Consider the following 26,119-nt stretch of genomic DNA (forward strand, 5'->3'; position numbering starts at 1 on the left):
TTCGGGGCTGAAGAGACGCGCGTGCGCAGTAGAGTGCGGACGGCGGACAACAAGGGAGGGAAGGGAGGGACACAGCCCCGAGCATGAGATGCTTCACATCTAATATATGAAAAGAACTCTCGCTTACACATGAATGCTCAAACACACAGACCCACACGAAAAGCACACACACAATTAGGCGATATATGTGTCTAAGCCAAACGATGGGCGGTTCCTGGAATTTGTGAGGCATTTCCCTGTGTCTGAGTGTGTTAATGACCCCACGCAATGTACCCACCACAGCCAATAGAAACCCTATATATTTAATCATTAAATTTATACAGCACATGGTTTGCTAAGAATATGGCGTGCGTTGTATTTCCACCAAGTAATTCCGCCGGCTGCAGGTTAAGCACGGCCTATAGATCTTCCAAGAAACTAATCTAATCGAAGAAAACATGCGGCGTGAATGTGTATAAGCCAACCAATGGGTGGTTCCTGGAATTTATGAGGGATTATTCCGCGTCGGTGTTAAAGGGCCCTGCAACACTTTCGATAAACACTTACACTATTTCCCTCGCACCAGGAAGCACTGCGAAAACTATACTTATCGCCAGCACGGTCTGGTATTGCGTGATTTTCTCGTAGCAAGAGATACGGCTTCCATTTCTGCTTTGTTTTTGTGGCTTTCTTTTAGGTTGCTATCGAAAAACGTTCATTGCTGCAACTGACAGAAAACCGGCCAACAGCCGCTAAATGGCCTCACAGAAAGTGATTCGAGCCGTCCAAGAACGTCAAGACTGGGAAAGAGGGAAAAATCTTTTGAGCGAGTTTACAAGTTATCTGATGGGCGTATACACCTTTGCCGTAGCGACCCGCCAGCAGGACATCGCTGGCCAAGCACACCCACAAGACAGCCACCGACCCGCAAATCATGCTCAGCTGCAGATTTTGCTGCACATTTCACTTTCGTGTTTTGCCGATTCTTATGACAGCGGAATTAACCACAGTTTTTGTTTTGTTTTGTTTTGACATGGCCATGTTCCCTAGAAGAAGATACACGTTTGCTAAATTGCTCGTATCTAGCACAGTTCTGGGTTGATGTGGGATGCATCCCACCTAACATATTGTCACGAAGTCAAAGATGACACCGTCGTCTCCAAGGAAAAACACGTTAATTGGAGTGAACTTGTGCACCCCTAACAACTCAAAGAATACACAGGCGCCGAAGCAGCAGTCAACAAAGTTACTTGCGTAGGGGAGCGTCGTCGAGTCGAATACCCCGGCGTCTGCTCTGCAGGCTTCTTATCTTTAGGCGCGCGTGGTTCTCGAACCGTAGATTCACATCTAGAACATTGTAGATCCAAGAAGAATATTCTAGGCTGTTCACATTAGTTCGGAAGGCTCAAAAGAGATAACACATGTGGCACAGACAGAAAGAATGGAACACGCACTTCCCTTGGCACACAGATAATACAGACCTGCGCAGCCGGGCAGTAAGAGCAAAACCTAAATAAACAAACCCAATGCACGTTTGCGGCATTACCCCCCCTCTAAGAGTGCATCGACCCGATACTAAAATAAAGTGACAGTCTGAACAAACAACAAAAATAACCACAAAAAAGTCCATCATCTTGCGCAGTAAGGTCTGAGTAGAACCACGTGGACGACTTAGGGTTGGGTGCGTCGTCGTGATGTGCCGGAGTCACACTCGGAGACCACTTCGTAGGTGGGTGGACCAAGACGTCGTAGAATCTGGTATGGTCCGAAGTACCGTCGCAGAAGCTTCTCACTGAGTCCGCTTCGCCGGATGGAAGTCCACACCCACACACGATCCCCAGGGTGGTACTGGGCGTCTCGGCGTCGGAGATTGTAGCGTCCGGCATCCACCAGCTGCTGGTCCGTTATACGAACTCGAGCGAGCTGGCGGGCCTCCTCCGCATGTTGAAGGTATCCTTTGACGTCGGCGTTGAGGTCGTCGTCTTCTATGTGCGGAAGCATGGCGTCGAGCATCGTAGTCGGCCGTCTTCCGTAGACAAGCTCGAACGGTGTCATCTGCGTAGTTTCCTGGGTCGCCGAGTTAGATTTCGCCACTCCATCTTCTTGGTGACTGAGGAAGACGAAATAATGAGGTTCTTTTGATGCTTGAGCCGAAAGGACGATCTCGACTCGCTCCGATGACCGACGTCCGATGCTTGAAGGGGGTGAGGGATGAGGACTGCCCTTCTTGCTGGATATTAGGTTTATTTACACTATTTACATAACTCCAAGTATCTACGTCAGGACAGAGTGACGGTTACATTGTCACTCTGCCCGCAGCAGCCTGTTCAGCCAAGATCTATACTCAACTAGATCTCTCTCGACCGATCCCGCACCAAACCCAACACACCGGTTTTGATCCCAAAAACCACGCCTCCAAAGGGGGCGTACAAGAAAGAGCGAAAACCCATTTCAAAATAATTAATATGAGCCACTGATTGGCTACAACAACCAGCCAATCCTACAGACGTCAGCACCTGCGGTCACGTGACACAACACTCTCTCATGCACTCATAGTACGTTTCCCACGCACTTTGTTGCAACCGACCAGCAAGTGCATACTAAAGTCACTGACCGCGCGGAGTGGACACACCATTTCGTGTGTCCCTTTACACAGCGGCACCCCTTTCCGCGGCGGCACACACCGACCGTCGCACGGAAGCTGATTCCGTTCCATGCGCCACCAGCTGATTCTACATAAACGGTGGTTTGGCTCGCGGTGTCCTGTGCTCCCGGGAGAAAAGGAACACCCTACCCGGTGGTAACGCGTACGACGATGTCGCACCTGCGCCGCCACACCTGCCGCCGCCTTCCGCGTTCTTGGGCCCGTCGGAATCGACACACGCGCAAGACGCCTCGGACCACCTGCGTATTCATGCTTCGCGCGCGCTAGCTCCACAATTATTCGCGCCGTTCCGCTGCCCTTGCATGACCCCTGCGCTTCCTCTGCCTCCTCTGAAATGAGCATGCTTTCTGCAGCTTCGCTCGATGTCTGCATTAGCTCATCCACGAGGGGCTCCTCGCTGTCCGCCGCGTACTCTATGTCGGCGCACGGATCGGTGCTACTCTCAACACTTACTTGTGCTGCCTCGGCAACAGACCGCTGTACATTGCCCGCCTCCACATAAAGAATTTCCCAAGCTGGGACAGCTGTCTCGTGCAGTCTCGTGATCTCCCCTGTCGCGGCGGGAACGCTAAGGGGTTTCTCAACAATTGAAGTGGTTTCAGCCCCCTCAACTGCATTCCTCCTCTCCTCATCCTGTGGCTTTCGAAGCGGCCATGAGGGAACGAAAACTGTGGAAACATTGGTATCCTCTTCGAGTTTACCAATTCTGCGAAGCTTCGCTTTTTGATAAGCGATCTCCGCTCTTCCTTGGGATAATTGAGCACTGAACTCCTCAGCCGTCCATACAGATGGGCTGCCCGCGCCCCGGCTACCCGCTAGCCTCGCTTTTCTTAAGCGTGCTGGGCATTTTTAGATGCGAAGACATCTCATTCACCCGCCTTGTCCCTGCATCCGGCGTCGGCGTCGTCGTCGTTGTCGGCGTCCACCCCTCCCCCATTCTCCTTGCCGCGCCAGCTTCGCTCTCCGCCGCTCACCCCCTCTCCTCTCCGATAGCGAACACTCTCTCGCGAGGGGCATTGGATTAGATTAGATTGGATTGAATTGGGTTGGCTTGGCTTGGCTTGGATTGGATTGGATTTGGATTGGATTGGATAAAAGTGAATTGTGTTGGATTGTGTTGCGTCATAGCCGGGGCAGACGCACTGGCGCCGCCGCGTCCCCTCACCGTTATGCGCGCTATAAAACGCGGTGCCTGCGCCGCTCCGCTCCATCGTTCCAGCGCCGTTCCTCCGCTGTCCTACGCTGCCTTCAGTGGAAACGTGCCGTAAACCCCCTATGCGTCGCATCTACACAGGGGGTCCCGCGAGGGGAGGTGGGAGTTTTTGAGAGCTAATTTAGCTCTCAACTCCTCAATTTCGAGCACAATGGCAGTAACCTTCCAGTCGGTGCCGCGACATTCCGTTAGCATAGTGGCCATAGTGAACCCGGAGAAAACAAATCAGGGCCCACCTGTGCTCACTCTGGGTTCGGCCGGGTCGCAGTGTCGCTGGTGCAGCAGCTCGTATACCAGATGCGCCGCTCTCGCCGCTGGGATGGGGCCGTGCTCCCTGAGCCAGAGCTCACGAGGCCTCCCACTGAGGTGCCGCCTCGTTCAATCGCGGCTTCCACCGCCTTGAGCCAGAGCTCACAAGGCCTCCCACTGAGGTGTCGCCTCGTCGAATTGCGGCTGCACCGCCCTGAGCCGGAGATCACGAAGCTTCCCGCTGAGGTGCCGCCTCGTTGAATCGTAGCTTCCACCGCCCGGAGCCGGAACTCACGAGGCCTCCCGCTGAGGTGTTGCCCCGTTGCGTTGAATCGCGGCTGCCGCCGCACTGAGCTAGAGCCACGGTGTAAGAACTATTCTTACACCGTGGCTAGAGCTCACGAGGCCTCCCGCTGAGGTGTCGCCCCGTTGAATCGCGGCTTCTGCCACCCTGAGCCGGGGCTCAGGAGGCCTCCCGCTGAGGTGTCACCCCGTTGCCGTTGAATCGCGGCTGCCACCGCACTGAGCCGGAGCTCACGAGGCCTCCCGCTGAGGTGCCGCCTCGTCGATGCTTGGAGTCAGGCACGTCGTTGGTCGGAGCCGAACCTTGCGTTGAAGGAGTCTCTCCAGAATGCCCCACCAGCTCCAGCACATGATCGTGGTCATCCTGTCAACTGCGCCAGTTAAATTTCGTCTCTTCATCTTCTTGGTGACTGATGAAGACGAAATAATGAGGTTCTTTTGATGCTTGAGCCGAGAGGACGATCTCTACTCGCTCCGATGACCGACGTCCGATGCTTGAAGCGGGTGTGGGATGAGGACTGCCCTTCTTGCTGGGTATTAGGTTTCTTTACACTATTTACATAACTTCAAGTATCTACATCAGGACAGAGTGACGGTTACATTGTCACTCTGGCCGCAGCAGCCTGTTCGGCAAAGATCTATGCTCAACTAGATCTCTCTCGACCGACCCCGCACCAAACCCAACACTCCGGTTTTGATCCCAACAACCACGCCTCCAAAGAGGGCGTACAAGAAAGAGCGAAAACCCCTTTCAAAATAATTAATATGAGCCATTGATTGGCTACAACAACCAGTCAATCCTACAGACGTCCGAAACCTGCGGTCACGTGACACAACACTCTCTCTCTCATGCACTCATAGTACGTTTCCCACGCACTTTGTTGCAACCGACCAGCAAGTGCAACCTAAAGTCACTGACCGCGCGGAGTGGACACACCATTTCGTTGAACGGGGTGGCGTCTTCTCAAAAGCCAAGCCGAAGGCTTAGAGCGGTCTTCGCGCGGCTAACCTCTTCCCGCGTCCTCGCCTTGGCGCCTCGTCTGAGTGTGCGCCGGGAAAATGAGGGAGTCGTTGCTTGTCCCCCCCCCAGACTAAGAGACGCCGCTGCCCGCCGTCTGTCCCACGGGAAGATGCGCTCCAAGTCCAGGCGACCATCTTCGAGGCGAACGACCCATCAACGAACAGTGCCGACGCCGGCTTCGCAAATCCTCAAAAACCGAACGACCGCATACCAACAGCGATACTCGGGCTAAGCACCCACGTCTTTTGCCACACAAAAAGAAGGGCACAAAACATTCACTCAGCGGCCCCTAATTTCGCGTCCCCGCGGTTGCATGAAAGGAACGCCGCCTGTCAGCTACCAGCAGAGGCGACGCCGATACATGAGCCACCGGCGGCTTTCATTAATTAAATGAGGAGCCCGAACTTAGCAGCCGTGTTGTACGCAAAAGTGACATACGGGAGGACTTCGTCCCAAGTCTTATGTTCAGCGTCGACGTACATTGACAGCATATCCGCGATCGTCTTGTTCAGAAGTTCCGTAAGTCCGTTCGTTTGGGGGTGGTACGCCGTCGTTCTTCGGTGATCCGTGTTGCTGTACCGTAAGATTCCTTGCATAAGCTCCGCAGTAAAGGCCGTTCCGCGGTCCGTGATTAGGACTTCAGGGGCTCCATGTCGCAGCACAACTTGGTTTATGAAGAACTTCGCGACTTCATGTGCAGTCCCCCTCGGAAGAGCGGCCGTCTCTGCGTAGCGCGTCATGTAGTCTGTCGCTAGGACAACCCACTTGTTCTGTGATCGTGACGTAGGGAACGGGCCTAAAAGGTCCATTCCAATCTGTTGAAATGGTCTCGATGGGACGGCGATCGGTTACAGAAGTCCGGCGGGTCTTGTCGGCGGCGTTTTTCGTCGCTGGCAGTCACGGCAGCTCCGGACGTAGTGGGTGACGTCAGAGGTAAGGCGGGGCCAGTAGTACCTCCCCTTGATTTTTGCAATAGTGCGAGCTGTTCCGAGATGTCCGGAAGACGGGTCGTCGGGGCACGCTTTCAAAATTTCGTCACGAAGGTCCGCGGGGATGACAAGAAGGTAATTCGTTCTCGTTCCGGGGCTGAAATTCTTCTTCTCCAGGACGGAGTTTTTCAAGCTGAATGCTGGTAAGTTGCGTTTGAACGCTTTAGGCACGGCGACGTTGCGTCCTTCGAGGTAGTCGATCATGGCGCGTAAATCGGGGTGGGCACGCTGCTGGGCGACAAGGTCGCTCTCCGTCACGGCTCCGAAGAACACGCTGTCTTCATCGGAGTCTTGTGGTGGTGGGTCGACGGGGGCGCGGTACAGGCAATCGGCGTCGGAGTGTTTCCTGCCGGATTTATAAATGATTGTAACGTCGAACTCCTGCAGGCGCGAGCTCCACCGCTCAAGACGGCCAGAGGGTTCCTTCAAATTGGCGAGCCAAAAAGCGCGTGGTGGTCTGTCACAACCTTGAACGGTCTACCATACACGTATGGGCGAAATTTTAAAATGGCGCATATGATAGCCAGGCAATCTTTTTCGGAGGCAGAGAAGTTTTTCTCCTCCTTCGACAGACCACGGCTTGCATAGGCGATTACCTTTTCGCAACCGCTTTGCTTTTGGATGAGGACAGCACCCAAACCTATATCGCTGGCGTCCGTGTGCATTTCCGTTTCGGCGTTTTCGTCGAAATGAGCGAGCACGGGCGGGTTTTGCAGGCGTTGTTGTAGCTCGCAGAATGCTTTTTCTTGGGCGTTTTCCCAGGCGAAAGGGGTGCTATCTTTTGTCAGGCGCGTGAGTGGCTCTGCAATGCGTGCGAAGCTTGTGACGAAGCGCCGGTAGTATGCGCACAGTCCGAGAAATCTTCGCATGCTCTTTTTATCTTTCCATCTTGGGAAGTTCGCTATGGCTGATGTTTTCGCCGGGTCAGACAGGACTCCCGCGGCATTGACGACATGGCCCAAAAATTTGAGTTCCTCGTACTCGAAACGGCACTTTTCGGGCTTCAGCGTGAACCCCGACATACGAATGGGCTCGAGTACAGACTGCAACCTTGTAAGGTGTTCGTAGAAAGTCCGGGAGAATACCACAACGTCGTCGAGGTATACGAGGGAGGTGTGCCGCTTCAGGCCAGCTAGCACAGTGTCCATGACTCTCTGAAAGGTTGCTGCTGCCGTGCACTGCCCGAACGGCATCACCTTGAACTCATAAAGGCCGTCCGGGGTTATGAATGCAGTCTTCTCTCGGTCTCTCTCGTCCACTTCTATTTGCCAGTAGCCTGTCTTTAGATCCATCGATGAGAAGTACTTCGCGTGGCAGAGGTGGTTGAGGGCGTCGTCGATTCGTGGCAGGGGGTATACGGCCTTTTGTTGATCTTGCTCAGTCGCCGGTAGTCAACGCAGAACCCTATTGTGGCATCCTTTTTCTTCACGAGTACGACAGGCGCAGCCCAGGGGCTTTTTGATGGCTGTATAATGTCGTCGCTGAGCATGTCGTCGACTTGAGTCCGGATGGCTTCCCGTCCGTGCCAAGACACACGGTACGGTGACTGTCGCGTAGGTCGGCTCCGTCTTCCGTTATTATTCGGTGCTTCGCTAGAGGTGTCTGACGTAATTTTGAGTTCGACGAAAAACACTCGCTGTAGCGACGCAGCAAAGCCAATAATTTGTTCCGTTTTTCTTGTGGTAGCGCCGGATTCACGTCGAAGGGTTGCGGAAGCTTTAAGGTATCTTCGGATGCGCGTTGAAAGTCGGTGACCGCGATCACGTCACTTGCTTCTTGCGTTTCTTCGAAAAACGCGATTGCAGCTCCCTTGTTTAAATGATGGTACTCCTCGGTGAAATAAGTGATCAAAACGTTGGATGGGCGTTTCTTAAAGTGCGCAACGCCTCTTGCGACGGAGACACCACGGTCGAGAAGCAAACTTTGGTCACTCTCTACGATAGCGTCGACGTCAGGAGCAGTATCTTCACAGTAGACCGTGATCATCAAGCTTGCGCGGGGTGGCAGGGTGACATGATCATCCGCGATCCTTACGGCAGCACGGTGTTCGGGGTTCGGTTCCGGCGTCATGATGTGATCGGGGGAAAAAGTTATCGACGTGGTCTGCAGATGGATTATTGCACCGTTGTCCATCAAAAAGTCCATTCCAAGAATTACGTCACGGGAGCAGTTAGGCAAAATAACGAACGCAGCAGGGTACGTCGTGCCGCCTATGGTGACGCGTGATGTGCACGTTCCACTCGGCGTTACGAGATGGCTTCCTGCTGTGCGTATTTGCGGACCGCCCCATCTGGTCGTACTTTCTTTAGCTTATACGCGAATGACCAGCTCATTACTGAGTAGTGGGCTTTGGTGTCGATGAAGGCGACTACGTCAAAGCCGTCGATGGACAACTGGACGTCGGACGCCACTTTCCTCGAGTTTTGGGTGCGTCGGGGTGTCCTATCTCGGCTTGTGCGTCTTGGGGGTTGAGCACTATGCGTCGTCGTTATCGTCGTCTTCTCAGCGGCAGGCTTGGTCATGTCGGGTACGCGTCGCACCGTGTGGCTGTCGTTGTGTTCGGGAGTGATGTCATGGTTCGATGGGGTCGTCGGGCTGGGGCTCGGATCATGGTGTTCGGTGCATCCTTGCGTCGTTGGAGGGTTTTCATTTTTCCGCCGTTGTGCAACTTCACCTCCAGAAGTTGCTGCTTTTAGTTTCCCCCGCGTGGACTGGGGGACCTTCTACGTGAGAACTCAGCATGGCTACGGTGGTTCGGCGACTGGTATGGGTAGGGCGACAGCGAATGGTTGAAACGAGCTGGACCTCGGTTGGTGTTCGACAGGTAGTCTTCGATTTCAGTAGGGCGCTGTCCGGGTCGGGGGCGTGGTGCGTCGACGGAGAACCCTCGCCAACCGAACCTCTTGTAGGGGCAGCGACGCTAGATGTGGTCAGCCTCTCCTCAGTGGTTGCACAGCGGACGATTGTCGGGAGTTCGCCACACGTCGGTCTTCCGTGGGGCGGGAGGTTGCACCGCAGGTGGTCGGGCCGGCGACAGGGGACGACGGTATGGAGCCTCGTTACGATAGGGTGCAGGTGGGCGAGGGCGACGGACAGCAGCCGCGTAGGTCATGGCTTGCGGTTCGGGAGGTGCTACTGGCATCGTTGAAGTTCCAAGCGCTTGCTGCACTTCTTCTCTAATGACGTCGGTAAAGGAAGCGAGTTGTGGTTGCCGCGGCGTTAGGAGCAGTTTTCGCAGCTCCTCCCTCACTATTGCGAGGATAGTCTCGCGTAGGCTATCTGCGGGAAGGCGCAAGCTGTCGACGCAATTCACATCGGCCGTGCCAACAAAGTTGCGGTCATACTGCTTAGCACGCATTTCGAGGGCTTTCTCAATGGTGCTGAATTCGGTCACGAATTCGGCGATGGTTTTCGGTGGATTGCGGACAAGTCCAGCAAACAGTTGCTCCTTCACACCACGCATTAAGAAGCGCAACTTCTTTTCTTCCGCCATGCAAGGGTCAGCTCGCCTGAAAAGTATCTTCATCTCTTCGGCAAACACAACAACGCTTTCATTAGGGTGTTATGTCCGCGTTTGCAGCAACACCTCTGCCCGCTCTTTTCGCACAACCATGGTGAACGTCGTTAAAAATTGCGTTCTGAAATCGTTCCAAGTCTCCAGGGTGCTCTCATGGTTTTCGAACCAGATACGTGCTGAGTCCTCAAGGTAAAAGAACACTGGCCTCAGCGTCTCCGCGTCGTCCCATCGGATAAACAGCCTCACCCGTTCGACTTGCTCCAACCAGTCTTCGGGATCTTCCGAAGGCGACCCATGGAAGGATGGTGGCTCCCTTGGTTGCTGAATAACAAGGGCAGGATTGGAAGCGCTGGTCATGGTGCCTGCGTTGATCATGGTGGTTTTCACGACGTCTTCTTTCTTCACGTTATCTGGAAGTAGTCCAAACTCTGGCTGAAGGCCTTGCTGTCGGCGGCTGACACGAGTTGGGCTTGCTTGTCGGCTTGACGATGGTTTAGGGTTCATGTACCCAGCACCTCCACCTGATGTCACGAAGAAGATGACACAGTCGTATTCAAGGAAAAACAAGTTTATTGGAGCGAACTTGTGCTCCCCTAGCAACTCAAAGAATACACAGGCGGCCAAGAAAATGACGTGCGTAGGTGAGCGTCGAGAGTCGAATACCACGGCGTCTGCTCTGCAGGCTTTTATCTTTCGGCGCGAGAGTTTCTCGAGCCGTCGATTTATATCTAGAACATTGTAGATCAAAGAAGATTATTCCATGCCAGTGACGTTAGGGGGAAACGCTCTCCTTATCCGAATGAGATAACCCGTGCCACATCAAAATAAAGAATAGAACGTGCGCTTCCCTTGGCACAGAGATAACACAGAGCGGCGCAGCCGGGCAGTAAAAGCAAAACATAAATAAATAAACCGAATGCACGTTTGCGGCAATATTCACCCCTGTAGATTTTTTTATGTATGGGTTGCTATATCCTGCGCAACGTTTGCCATTCTTCTGCGTTGATATCCCCTTGGCACAGGACTAGTTTTTGATATTTTTCAGGGACGGGCCCGTGCGGTAGATGTGGTCGCAATGAGAACGGTATGTGAGTTCGCATTCTTCTTGGTCGGTTGCCTTCATCCCTTCTATAACCCCGTGCCTAGATGCCCATGCGATGTTGTAAATTTCCTTCATTGTGGAGGGAAGAATCTTTCCAAAGCTTATATGCCTTGCGCCTGCGGCCAACTGTCTAAGGGACTCTTTGGAAGTCCGTAATGATGATTTCCCTTCCATTCCACATATAATGCCGCTAATTGGGTAACCAATTAAGCAGATGGCTCTCACTTGCTCTTCTTGGGTTCCTCTGTGTGTAGGAAAGTCATGCCGTCACAGACATTGCCAGGGTTGTCGCCTGCAGCAGTTGTCGCTGCAGCAGTTGTCGCCTGCAGCAGCAGACACTGCAGCAGTTGTCGCCTTCGTACTTTTTTATCCATCTCGGCATTGGTGTATACTCTGTTTTCGTGGTTTGGAATTTTCCGTATGACGGCCTGTCCTGATATTGCTTTTTAGCCGCTCCCTTTGTGATAGCAGAGATGCTTGTCTCATTTTTCAAAAGGGTTGTAAAGACACAATTTGAAGAACGTTTTGATGACCGTGGAAATTGGGAGGTTGAGGGCTGTTTTAATGCTGTCGTGATAATGGTGTTTTTTTTTTCGGTGTGGGTAAGTTTGTGGTACGGCATCCTGTAAAATATCGAGTTCATGATCATTGATGGATTCAGAGGGGGGTGGGGGGGATCCGGATGTCCTGACCTCTCCCTCTTAATTTTTGAATTTAGACCCCTCACCCCCTGAAAAAAGGCCTTTCATGTCGTAAAAAAAGTACTAGTTGATGATCTTTTTTCTATTTCTTGTATATTTGTTTTCCGAAATTTCGGTGAATAAAAAAGGCTACTGTCCTCCTCCTTCTTATCACCACCATCATCATCATCAATGATAGAAGCGGGCCCTCCTCTCAGAAAAATTCCCCGCATTTCCCCGCTTGGAAGAATGTGAAAGTGCGAATGCACGAGTTGAATTTGCGCGGTTCGGTAATGTTCGCGAAAGAGAGATCACACACACACACACAACTACAAAGAAAGAAAGATGCATTTATTCACAGACACCTATTTGTGTTGTCGTTGTACTTGATTGCTAGAGCGGATCTCAGCTTTGAAATTTCGTGTCAGTACTCCTTTAAGCGGGTGCATTAGCCCTTCTCACGCCCGATTCCTGGCCAATCCCCCCCGTGGGCATGTGCCATGTCAGCGGCCAGGCAGCGCGCGCCCATCTCCCCCCGTTGCCAAGGAAGACGAGGAGATTCCTGGCCAATCCCCCACGTGGGTATGCTATGCGGACATCGCCGGTGGACGCAGGTTCAGGGTCGCTTAAGAAGTGCATTCGCACTTAAAAAACTGTAAAGCCCCTGCTCATGATCACTGCCCGCATAAGTCTTATCGTTTCTTTTTCTCTCATTCCTGCTCATTCCCCGCTTCACTGTTGCTTTACAATGTGGCCGATTTGGTTGACGGTTTTCTGTGTTAAGGGGATTGTGCGACCGGCTCTCCCGCTTCTCCGTATACGGTCATAACTTTTTTGTAAGATGATATCCTTATTTTAGCTTATTTTACCCTGATTTTTTAACTTTGTCGCACGGTGCCATTCATCGTCTGCAAAACCGAGCTTGCGGAGGTGACACAGTAGTTGAAAATTAGATGAGTATAATTTTAAAATCCCCTTAATTATAGATGCTATATAATTGATTTCATTTGTTATTAGGACACAATTTAGTTCATTTCTGCTCAAAATATAGGCATATTTTTGAGCGACTGGCGTTAATTCCTCGCCACTCTTAGACGACAGTATGTTGGTGCCCGCATCAGTCCAGGCGACGAGACGCTTTGATGTGATGGAGTCAGTTGCAGGCACACCTGGCGGCCGTGTCTGCCGAGCAAGCTACCAACGACAGGATGAAGAACATCCTTCACTGCGCAGGTGCGACGCCTGTTGGAATCATGTATCATTTCTTTCGCCTCCGCCGTAGTATCATTGATCGTCCTCCTTTCCCCACTCGAGTTACCGCCGCGTCGTATTTCGGATTTAGCCGAGCCTTCTTTTCTGGCCACCTCAGTCGTAGCTCCCGTTTCGCAGAGATGACGTATACTTCCGCGGACGCTTGATGAGTCTGGCTGATAGCTGACGGCTAGTGTCCACGGCAAAATCGAAAAATGAGCCTAATAACGCTATCGCGATAAAAATTATTTTGGAGCCCGTGTCCAAGGGCTGATCGTCTTCTTAGTAGGTTTACAGGGATTTGTATAGTCCTGGCGGGTTTTTGATGTCATTTAATGCGATCCAATAGGCTCTTGCACTTGAGATAAATGCGTGCGGGGAGCAAGATTCGCCAACGCTCGTCGGCGCTTGACGCTTTGCTGACTACTTTTTCGTCGTTCGTGTTTTCTTTTCAGTTGATTGCGGTGGTTACGAAGAGTACTCTTTGGGACATCTCCGCATGAGGATACGAGCACTTCGTCTTAATTTGTACACACGAATGAATTCTTACAGAGAAGGTGTAATGGCTACGGTTCCGAGTATTTTTATAGTTCAACAAAAACACACTCACCCGTTCTAAGGAAGAAGGCACCAGCATACAGCATTGGCTCCCTCGATTTTTTTTCCTCTAGAGAACTTCGCGGGTCCACATGACATTTTGAACGGTCTTTGAATTTAGCGTTGACGGTGGTGTTATAGCACACACCGAAATGTTCATTTTTCTCAACGAAGGAGCTCGGGACTCGGGCTCGAGCGCGGCACACAACACTGGCGCATGGAGAAGGCATTTATTTCAATGACGCTTCCTAACTAACGTGATGAAGAGGTCCGAATTTGGGAAGGACGTCGGCGAGGCTTCTGTAGATTTTTGTTCTGCGTGCGCGAAACATCGCGTGGCGGTCTTCTGGGATGAAATTCTGGTACTTCCGAGTTTTATAAGGTTACCACAAATCCATTGTCACTACCACTATCAAATCCTGAAAAAAAATAAATACGTGCATGTTTTCTAACCAAATGTGATTGTTTGATTTTAGGGTTAACGCGCCGACGCAACGCAGGCGATGAGGCGCGCCGTAGTGGGGGGCTCCGGGTTAATTTTAACCACGTAGTGATCTTTAACGTGCGCTGAAATTAACCAAATATGAAATGTTCATTTCATACACCTTCGTTGGCCGTGCAACTTCACAGAGTGGAAACGCTCGTATTATTTTGTACGCACTTTATCAATATCGGTCAGAAAACTGGTGCTCAATAAATAGAATACACAAGTACAAATTAATCGCGCAGGAATAAATAGATACGCATAATGGTTTTTGAAGCAAAAAAATTGTAAGAATTTATTGTGTCACAAAATAGGGAAACCAAGGAAACTCCGTGCAGGTGTGTAAAAAGAGTGAGACAAGCATAAAAGGAACGCGCAGCTTGCAACCATGAGCCTAGCATTGTGTAATTGCCCCATATGAAACAAGAATATATTATGCATCTTTTACTAGTTGTATAGCTGGTGTCTTTTCGAGCACCATTTCCGCGTTTTCCGGACTTTTAATAGGATATCATTGTTTTAATTAGTCAGAATAGCGCAAAGTATAGTAGTGCAGCTCTGCGCTTGGAAAGGAGCTTCCTTTAGGCCACAACGTTAACCAGCTTGATACCACACCTCCCCTTCAGTATTTAAACCCTAGACTACTCTCGCTTGGTCAATCACTTTAAGAATAGCACAGGTAGGTAACCAGCCTCAAAAATAATAATGTCATGCTTATATAACTACACGCGGCAAGCATAACATGGGAACACCATCAAACTACGGAAGTCTCTAACGGGCAAGAAACGGTGATTGCACGAGAGGAAACGCTTGTCACACGCTTACAAAATTGTTATTTGCCGAAAAACGCGTCACTGTACGTCACTGTCCTCGACCATATCATATTCTCTACCCTAATGCTTGGGCGAGGTTTTGGATGCGAAGCATCTCATGGTAGGGGCTATGTCCCTCCCTTGTCGTTGTCATAAAGAGAATTGATTAAAAACTAGTTACAGCTAGGACCCGCTGTAGTTAGCTACTACATGGGTCGACAGGGCACGGGATTTACGCAATGTGCCACAGGGGAAAGGAAGTGAACATCACACAACTTCACAAAAAACTAGACCACCGCACCGAGGGTTCTTTACAATAATGTCCATGGCACGAGACTCAGCACACCATAGTTCACGAGTGGGAGTGAACATATGAACCACAACAGTTCACACACATCACTTCTATGTCCGGCCAGAGAGGAATGCTCAGCCAGGCTGGCTAAACTGCGCCTTGGCCTCAAACAGACAACTCCCTTCAGCTCGCAAGTTTCACCTTATTAATAAGGTACGATACACCATTGCACGGTCTTACGGGCAACCTTGATAAAGCTAGTCGACCAACGCATGAGGAAAGATTCTTCACCCAGCGCCACCAGCTCATGCTGCAGGTGCTCTAGGCCATTTTCCGAACGCGCCACAACTGGGGATGCATGGCACGCTGTGGTCGTGCCTGCAAGGCTGCTACACCTCGCTGGCGCCACACAACAAAGGCACCCACACACAGCAGAAAGCTGAAAAATGGATCTTTCGATTGCCAGTGGACTCCCAGCCTAAGCTCAAACATTCTGCTGAGTAAAACCCAGAATGTGGCGGCCACACGACACTCAAAAAGGGCATGCTCTAGCGTCTCAGTGCGTCCGCATTGCGGGCACCGGGCAGAGCGAAGCACGCCAAAGGCTGCAAGGCGGTCACACGTTGGCATGGCTCTCCAGCCACGCAGCCACCCGAAATCACGAACGTCTGCAGGAAGCACCGCTGGCGTTAACTGTTGCCAGCGGGCCCCGCGAGACTTCTCTTTTTGCCGATCATTCAGTTGCCCAAAAGCCAATTTCTCGCATATGTCAGTCGCAGATGAGGCTCTAATATCCAAATCTGGGTTGCGCGACTGAAAGCCTTTAAGTGCTTTAACAACGTACCTATAGAAAGTCGGCGGCTGCACGGCTGTAGGTCTCGTAATGGGCTCATCATAAAACAACAAGCGAGCAGAACCCAAGAAGTAGCGAAGCAGAGCCTTCCCCGGGTACTCATCATCATCTACCAGTTCCCACACACCGCGTAACGCTAGAACACTTGACATCGTGTTCAGGCATGGCAAGCTAAAGGCCCCCATGCTGCGCGGCAGACGCAGCAGAGCGCGCGCAACTGACTCGGTCTTGCTAGCCCAGAAAAAATGACCCGAATTTTGTGGCCAGCCGACGGGTTATGTCACGCGGTGGCCGAGCTACCCTCGCCACGTAAAAGAACGCCGCTGACACAAACGACTTAATGATATAGCTCCTCTCAGAGAGAGACAGCTTGAAAATAGACGCTATGCTAATATGTTTGTCAGCCGTGTCTAACAAATCCTTCCACGTCTCACGAACAACTTCTCCAGAGCCACGGAAGACTACGCCTAGCACCCGGACTTTCCTCACCCACTATATGTCTCCAGCAAGGTCACTGGAAAGCGACCCAAATCGTAGCGCTCTGCTTTTGCCCTTATTCAGCTGGGATCCAGACAGCTCACCATACTCCAAAAATACTCCTCACCATACTCCTCATCCCGGAGAATAAGGGACACATCGTACGTCCGCGTATGCAGATACCTTAATCTGACCTTGACCGGGCAGCGGGAAGCCGCGGGTGGAAGGACACGCTGCCACAGGACGCAGAAGGGTGTCCAGGCATAGGGCAAAGAGCGAGGGGGACCAGGGACAAACCTCCCTGATCCCGCGCGTAACTGTGAAGCGCTCACTGAGGCGGCCATTGACAAGCAGACGGGCGGTCACGTTCGAGTAAGCTAGCCGAAGGCAAGATATATACTCTGACGGGCAACCGTAGAGACCTAAGAGACCGACCATGTATCGGTGTTCCACTCTATTGAAAGCTTTCACCTAATCAACCGATATGAAACAACCGGAAATGCCGGTTCTCGATGCGAGGTCAAATGGGTCGCGGGTCAGGGCTAAGGATGAAAATATTGACCGGCCGGGCACGCTGCATGTTTGCGCGCAGCTTAGGATGCACGGGAGTACATGGATCATTCGGCGGGCTAAAATGGACGCGACAATGTTATCATCTTATAATCTTATAAGCGTTTCTGGAGCATAATGAAGCCTAAAAACGACAACACAATAAGCCTGGTTGATAGTCATGGTGTACCAGTTTCTAGCCATTTGTGCGCCTCGCTGTTAAAGGGGCCCTGAAAGGCATTTTGAGCACACTAAATGAACTAGCGCAATCGCTAGATTGGGTCGCCAACGTCACCTGTGCCAAGTATTACTCTTTTACGCGCAACGGAAAGCTCACACTTTTGTTGCAAAGTTTGTCGCTTTTTTCTCACCCTTTCCTTCGTGTTTTTGGACGCCGCCATCTTCACATGTCTACATCATCGATTCCCAGATGTTCGTCATGAGCTAGACATCCTGCTATTGGGCGGCTTTTTCACGCACTTCCGGCAAAGAGCTGAGTCGTCTGCTCAGCGTCGGCTCGCCGGCTGATCTGCCAGCGGAGTGCCGGAGTGCTTTGACATTTTACGACAAACGAAACAAGTGTAAACAAACGCTTAACCGTTTGTATTGAATGCAACACGCCCATAACACGACGTGGATTTTATCTTACGTGAGTACGTACCATAAAGAAAGTCCCGTGGCACTTCTTTGGTGCAATCGCAGAGAACGCCCTCAGCCGAATGCCCGGGTTTGACGCGTACATTTTATTCAACTTCAAAACAATCCAGAGATGCGTTTCGAACGAACGCAACGTCACAACATGCGTTGCAAGTCTGAACCGCGATTGACAGACGATGAGTTGCCTCCTCCTGCCCGTCGTAAATACGGCACTCACCTCACACCCGGTTTGCGGGGACGAGCAGCAAGTCACAACTCTGGCGCGCAAGCGAGAAGGCTTTTAGCCAGGCACACTGCACATACCCCATGCGAGGTTGAGTGGTACGTCGTTCGAGAAAGATAATCCAGACCATGGGAAGCACTATCCACCCGCAGAAGTACAATGTCGCATTTCATCGCGAAACGAACGCGTCCACAACACACAGGAGGCGATGCACACACACACACACACAGCTTCGGTCGCTGCATTGGCTTAGCTGCAAGCTTCGTTCGGACAATCAGCGATGCTACGACGATACAGAGCTGCGTGAGGACGACGTGCTAACCACTTCACGTATTTAAAAACACAGGGGCAAAGAACTAGGTTCATCGGAAGCAAAAAATCTTTCCTCCATTATAGTGCCTGAAATATACTGGCTAGTGTGCCGAGGGTGGGCTCCAGGCGTGCGCCGGGAGCGATGTACGCGGCCGTCTGCCGCTTGGGGCGCTGCCGTGCGGGAGTGTGCGCGTTCATCCGGCCCGAGCAGATCGCGCGGTTACCTCCGAGCTGCGTAGCAGACGGCAGCGGCAGAACTTTCCATTCCCGCTTGCGACGAAAGCGAGCGAAAGCGACGGGAATTCTGTCGCGCAACCAAAATTTGTCCCGACCATTCGACAAAAACGATCGTCGCGCGACAAAGCGACGGAATTCCTGCCGCTCTAACTCGCTTTCGTCGCAAGTGCGAACGGGCCTTTATGCGCAATCTCAGCCCCACATAAAACAAGCTCTTGCTTGTCGCCTGAGCATACGGTTGATATCTGACTACGTTACACTGTGCTTGCCAGTGTATTTAAACGATGTCACTAGGTTTGAAACGTACGCGCTCGGCGTGCAGCTTTGTAAACGCAAGCGGTTTCACATACGCACGCTATTTTGCTGCTAATAGAGTTTTAGTACAGCGTTTGTGGCCTTTGCATACGCTAAACGCTAAATTTTTGCGTCCCGCTACGTGACACCGCGATGGGAGTTTTAGTAGAGCGTCTCATCAGTTTTGCGTAGCGACACACTAATGCATACGGCGCCATCTGTCAAATGTTTTCCGAAATGTCTCGCCGGCTGATCTGCTAGCGGAGTGCCGGAGTGTTTGGACATTTTACGACTATCCAAACAAGTGCAAACAAACGCTTTCCCGTCAGTGTTGAATGCAACACATGGGTGCAGCTTGTCAGAACACGGGTTCTCGCTGATCGAGTGCAGCGTTGGTTTGCTCTTCGCCTTCACGTTCATCGCCGCTGATAAAGCGATCCGATCCGGCGCGTTTTGTGCACGGGTTCTGTGTCGGTTGAAAATGTCTTTTTTCACATGCCGCCGGTAGTAGGAATTACAACCACCGCAAAATAACACCCGGCACCAGCGGGGCCACATCTGAGACCGCGCTTTTTGGATAAACAGTGCGCGGTGCACCAAAGGGAACGAGCGCATGATTCTCCCCACGCGGCTGCGAGTTCGCCGCCGATACCAACTGCAGCCCTGCAGCTACGTACACCGCGAAAGGGCAAGGCCAGGCCGCACACATGCGGCCAGGTCATTCGTTCGCTTTTCCAGCCTGTGTCCATGGTGTCTACAGAGATGAAAAAGACGAAAGAGCTGGCCCGTAGCAGACGGCAGTCTGTGGGAGCGCAATAGCGGAAGTACGTCACCGCTGAGGAGCGGAGCATCATGGGAGGGGAGGCCAACAGCGAAGAAACAGTTGAAAGGAGGAGGAAATACGGCGCGACGATAATTCGCGGTTTTTGATTTACGATTTCTCAGCTAATACTCATCGCTTTTACAAAATTCTTGCAGGAGGAGATTGCTAATACATTGCTTTATTTGGTTACATGTACATCCATGCATCGGCGGAAGGCATTTCAGGACCCCTTTAAATAATAGCTTCGCTAGGTCTTTTTGTAACCCGATTGTAGATAATTTTCCAGATCTGCAGTGTGTAAATTTTTTTCCCAATGGACCCTATTGTTTTCGATCCTACTGGAATTGCTGGCGTCATCAGCAACCTGAAACTGTCTTCTTCATGTGGCCCTGACGGTATTACTTCCAAATTTCTGAAGAATACTAAAGGGTATATGTCGATTATATTATATTGCCTTTACACTAAATGTTTCGATGACGGTTACTTGCCTAAAGATTGGAAAACAGGCCGGTTGGTACCCCTTCACAAATCAGGCGACGCACATAACCCCTCTAATTACCGACCAATCTCACTTACTTCGGTTCCTTGCAAAATTCTTGAGCACATAATTTTTTCCAACCTTGTTAAGCATTTAGAATCAAATAAGTTCTTCCATTACTCGCAGCACGGTTTCCGGAAATTATTTTCCTGTGAAACACAACTAGTCACGTTTACTAACGATCTGCATGTAAATCTTGATTCCGGTTTTGTGACTGACTGTATATTCTTAGATTTTGCAAAAGCATTAGATAAAGTAAATCACCAGCTGCTATTACATAAATTGGGCCATTTGAAAATCTATCCACAAGTACTACAGTTTATTCGAATCTTTCTTGCTAACCTCACGCAGTTTGTACCCGTTAAAGGGACCCTGCAACACTCTTTGAGCAGTACAAGTAAACCTGCGCGACGTTTAGATTACACTGCCAGGAATACCTGAGCCAAATATTACACGTGCACGTGAAGCGGTGAGCGCGCAAATCGATGTGAAAGACACGGAAAAACAAACCGCTCTCTCTTCAGTTGTCCTCATTATGCATGGCCTAAGGGAAGTCACATAGGCCATGGCTGCCCGATCGGCTGTCACTGGTCAACTTCGCGGCTAGATTCTCCCATTTCCGTCGTCGTCATCGCTGTGTACGAACCTCTTCTATGCCTGAACCTGTAGGCACAGTTTTGCCGTTTATTTTGTGTTTTGAGTGTTCGCGGAGTTTGAGTGATGAGCTCAATACTTCCCTTTCAACGGGACCACTCGACTCCAAACGTTTATTGCTTCAAAAACGCCCTACCAGCCCGAGCGCGCACTTGCGAGCAGGCACCCATGCCTGCTTTTTTGTGGCACCAGACCGGAAATAGGTCCCTCCGCGTTGCGGAGAAAAGGAGAAAACTACCCGGCATGTGATATATCGAAGGCCGCCGAAGAAAACGCCGCGAGCCGCCCCCCTCTCCGGTAGAGAGCGCGCAGCTTTCGTCGCCTTGTCCGCGCTCGAGTTGAGAGGGAACGATTATGCGCGATTTCTCATCACGCGTAGTTTCGTTAATTGTGAACGGATTTTCATAATTCTTGCGGGAGGAGATTTCTGGGACAATAGACTTTATCCCAAAATACAGTACTAGTAGTCGATGGCAAGTGTTGCAGGGTCCCTTTAATGAAACTGACTCTCCCAAGGTGGCGGTACATTCAGGAGTACCTCAGGGTTCTGTGCTGGGGCCTTTACTGTTTCTAATATACATTAACGACCTGCCTTCTAAAATTTCTTCCCCAGTTTGCCTTTTTGGTGATGACTGTGTGCTTTACCGTAAAATTACTAACGATACTGATATTGCGTGTCTACAATCCGACCTTAACAACATTATTTCCTGGTGCAACCTCTGGCACATGGATCTTAACGTTTCTAAATGTAAATCAATGAGTATTTCGCGTAACAAACTACCTAGCCCTCATTACTTTCTTAAAGATACCTTACTAGAGTCAGTTGAATCCTACAAATATCTCGTTGTGCACATAACCAATAACTTATCCTGGGCGCGCCACATTGAATATGTAACATCTAATGCAAACCGCATGCTAGGCTACTTGAAAAGAAATTTCTCGCTGTCCCCATCTTCCGTACAAAAACAGCTATATATAACCTACGTACGCCCTAGGCTTGAATACGCTTCCTCAGTTTGGGACCCTGGCTATGTAACACTATCTAATAAAATTGAAGCTGTGCAAAACCGCTCCGCAAGGTTCATACTTTCTTACTATCACCGCACTTCCAGTGTTACTAACATGAAATCCAGCCTTGACCTTGCTACTCTTGCCACTCGCCGGAAACTCGCTCGCCTTTGTGTGCTGCATAAAGCATATCACCATAACCCCTCAAGCCTCCCTTTTTCCTATCTGAACGCCTCGACCATCATTACAAGGTTCATATTCCGCGCCAAAACACCGTAACATACTCGTATTCGTTTTTATCACAAACATGTCATGATTGGAACAACCTGCCTGCGTCACTAGTCACCATTACTAACCATGAACGCTTTCGGGAGGCACTCGAAAATTTTATGCGTTGATTTACTCAACGCATTTTTTCCCTAGTTGTTTGCTGTTGTTCGTTTACCATTCGCTTGTGTATCGCAGATATTTTATGCCATTTTCTTATTTTTTTTACTTGTAAATTTTTTTTCACCAGTACTTTCTTTGTGCATTAGATTGTCATTACGGTATTTTTTGCCGCGGTGCTTCCTTGTTTGATTCTTTCTTGATATTGTGTACATTTTGTAAGCATTGTCGTTTACACGTTCTTTTTGAGTTTTGTATGCATGTACTGAATGTGATTTGTTTTTCATGTTTCACTTGTTGTATTTTACTCGTTTCCTAAACCCACTGCCCTTTATAATGCTGTATGCCCTGAGGGTACAATAAATAAATAAATAAATAAATAAATAAATAAATAAATAAATAAATAAATAAATAAATCAGTGTTGAGGAGCGTAATTGGCCTGAAGGCACCTGGGTCCGAAGGGCTCCCTTCCGGCTTCACTATAAGTACGACACGACCCTCGCGAAAGGATTCAGGCCACTCTCCATGAAGAAGAAAGCCGTTCACCATGGCGAGAAGCGCACCCCCAACAACGGAAAAATAGGTCTTGTAGAAGCTTGCAGGGATGCCGTCAGGCCCCGCCGCTGATGCGCCGTTTAGGCGTCTGACGCAATCATGCAGCTCCTCTGACGAAACCGGCGCACAAAGCCTGCTCACCATGTCATGGGGTACCTGGGGCAGCGCTCCACAAAACAAAAAAGTCGCTAGGCGTTCCTCAAAGAATTCATCCCGCAACATATTCTCTGAGGTGAGGAGGGGAGAAAAATGCGCCGTGAACACCTCACAAATGTCGTCGCTATTAGCGCTTTTTGAGCCGTCCGGCAACATAACCTCTGGCACTTGAGCCAATCCTGTTCCGTCTAGCGAGCCTGCTTTGACGTACCGTAACACAGATGGGTCTGAAACCGGCCGGCCTAAAAACTGGGCACGACTAGAAGTGCGAGAGGACTGCCGCCACATGTGTTCATATCGCGCCCTCCATTGACGTAGTCATGCATGGTGAATGTCTTAAAGGGAGCAGGGACCCAGTCAGGTACTTATGTGTACCTTTTGTCCCCGTACCCTTAGTCTTTGTTTATGAAAAATAAAGAGTTTTTACAATGAAAAAAAAAAAGCCACCCCTACTGACGATCCGGAGCCTCCACAGTGTATCGTTGAGCGCGGCCGTGATGCGGCCTTTACGCGCTCTCCCCTCCCGAATCAACACCCCGCGCCAGCCGGACTTTAACTCATCCCACGGTATGTGGGTTGGTCGAGTCGCGACGGGGTGGACGAAGCGCATCCCTTAGCGCGGCTACACTGACCTCATTTGTCAACAAACTCTCATCCATCCGCCACACCTGGTGACGTGGCATACAGTCGCCGAGGTTTAGAGTCGCTGAGACTGGCTTGTGATCGGAGATACGCGAAGTGCCCGCAGGGAAAGAGAGAATGTCACAGCGCTCAAGATCATGACTGAGCTCCGGCGGAAAGTAGAACTTATCCAATCGGCTGCCAGACCATCCCCTCTCCCACGTGGCGGCAAACATTTCATCCTGCAGCTGCACCCACGCGGCGCGGAGTTAGAACTGGCTTACAAAATCCTTTAGTGCCCGCGCACCGACATAAAGTTTACCCTGTCCAGGACCGCACACATCTCGCTGGGGATCGAGAACACAGTTATAAAGTCCCCCACTAAAAAGGTCTGGTATGGCTTCAACATGAATGCATCTAGAGATGTGAAAAACGCTGATGAATCGTTGTGTCGCGCCGGTGCATAAACAACCACGGCACGCGCACGACAATGTAGGAGCAGAAAATCTACTGCAAGCACGCGCCCGTCAAAGCCAAACGTGCAGTGAGCCTTGCGACGAAGGCTCTCGCGCAAGAAAACAACTCCTACCCCCGAAGCTACCCGATCCGACAATGCGAAAAACGCCTCTACTGAAAACCGCTCGCGAAATGCTAACACATCGTGCGGCGAGCGGAAATTACATTCCTGCAGGAAGAGAACGTCAACGTTTTGCGCACGTGCATATTTCATTATCTCTCTCTGTTTGTCAAAGCTTCGAAAACCCTGGGTATTCACGGAAAGAAAATGCACCAACATGGTGGTATTAATGCGCTAGTTCATGTTGACGCTCCCACCTACATTTCGCTGTCTTCAGAGGCCACTTCAACACACCATTTCTTAGTGTCATCCACGTCACCTGAGTCCGCGGAGGAAGGCCGACTCCGAACGGACGCGTCGGGCCAATCCAGGAGGGATGGGGAGCGCAGTAGATCGGCGACCTGGCTGATAGGATTGACCAGGCGGGGGTCATAGACCTTGGGCGGAAGCAGAACACTGGTGCTGGGCGTAAGAAGGCCCGCGGCAGGGGGCTCTGACGCGAGCGCCGTCTTGGCGCTCGTTCCGGAATTGTTTTGCTCCTTTCGTCGGCTGCGCGAGCTGCTCGAGGTCTTAGAAAGAACGGTGTTTTTGACCGGCGCATGCCCTTGCTCGCGCTGAGGCTGCTCTGCGGTGTCGCTGGACTCGGTAGAGCTGAGACTCGTGAAGAGGGAGGTGTCCGTCGGAGTCGATGACGTGGCCTCCCCAACAGGTTCAATCGCCTCCTCCGAAGGCGGCGTGTAGCCCTCGAGGTCCATCTCTGGGCTGTCGCTCGGAGATTCCTCGATCGTCGGCGGGGGGGGGGGGGGCACACAAGGCGTAGCGGAGAAATTGCTGGCTTCTTCCGCATAGGACCGGGGCCGCAGGCAGCCGGCGGTTGCATGGTTGCCCTTGCAGCGACGACACTTGGCGTTGCAGTCGGCTTCATCGTGGCCGTACTCCGAGCAGCGGCCGCACCAGTGGGTCTTGCAGTCGGTAAATTGGTGGCCGCTCTGACCGCAACGGGCGCATATCCGTCGCACACCTTTGTACTCAAACTGGGCCTTGAACCCTCGTATCTTCATGAAGTTGGGCACGGCCTTGGCCATCTCCATCTCCATCTTCACGAGTCGCACGAGGTCCTCAACGTCGCCTGGCTGACGTTGAGGACCTTTCCATACTGTTTCCAACGACGGGGTTCAAGCGGTTCACAGTCATGTAGACGACCTGTTGGCCCATGCAGGCCACAGGACACCAAACACCGTTCACGAGGACGGCTCCTTTTCCGGCGATCTTGCGAGCAGCAGCAGCCGAAGCAGCCACTGCGTAAAACTTGAAACCACCCAGGTGCATCAGGGTGTCCAGGCCATAACGACCTACGATTTCCTCGAGGCCGTTCACCAGCTCATCTATGGTGACGGGGCCGTGAAGTAGAAGACATGGGCCGTGGGCGGTGGCTGAACAGCCTCCCAAGACGCCATGATGACGTGTCCTTAAAGGTGCAAGAGTCGGACCAGTCGGTAGCAGGGTAGATGATGTCCAGAAGGAGGGGCCACCCTAACGCACAAACCTAGGGCCCCCCCTCAGGAAAACGAAGTCCTTGACTCCTTGACACACCGCTCAGTGAAGGTAACGGTGCCGCCGGCAGCCGCCACTCTCCTGTGCGACACTTTTCCCATGTTCGCATGATCACAAACCACAACTAAACCCACCGACGTTACAACGGAGGTTAGCCACGCAAAAACCTCGAAACACCGCAAACATCCCCACTGAGCATGCTCGGCTTGCTGAACGCCCGGTCCCTTCTATGGCTCCTGGAGCAACAGTGTTTCCGGTGTCTTCCTGGGCCGGCACGAGACGAGCACGAGACGAGCACGAGACGAGCACGAGACGTTTCACCGTCGTCAGCAGTGGCGTGCGTCGGCGAAGCTCGGCGGGCCGTGATTACAAGCAGCCCACAACCATCCGGGGAACGTCCATCGACCTCATCTTCAGCAACTTTAGGTTTCATCCACTACAACAGCCCTTATTGACTTTACATTTCACAGACAATAAGGCGGTCATAAT

At 51.3% G+C, this 26,119-nt stretch overlaps 1 pseudogene; it reads right to left on the reverse strand.

Annotated features, from left to right (window-relative positions):
• Positions 1-741: 741 nt before the first annotated feature.
• On the reverse strand, positions 742-10,440 carry LOC144137623 (uncharacterized; annotated as a pseudogene).
• Between the last annotated feature and the right edge of the window lie 15,679 nt (positions 10,441-26,119).

This window comes from Haemaphysalis longicornis, unplaced genomic scaffold (genome assembly GCF_048455015.1).
Source record: "Haemaphysalis longicornis isolate Haplotype H1 unplaced genomic scaffold, Haemaphysalis longicornis Haplotype H1 scaffold_426, whole genome shotgun sequence".
In the NCBI taxonomy this organism is placed as follows: Eukaryota; Metazoa; Arthropoda; class Arachnida; order Ixodida; family Ixodidae; genus Haemaphysalis; species Haemaphysalis longicornis.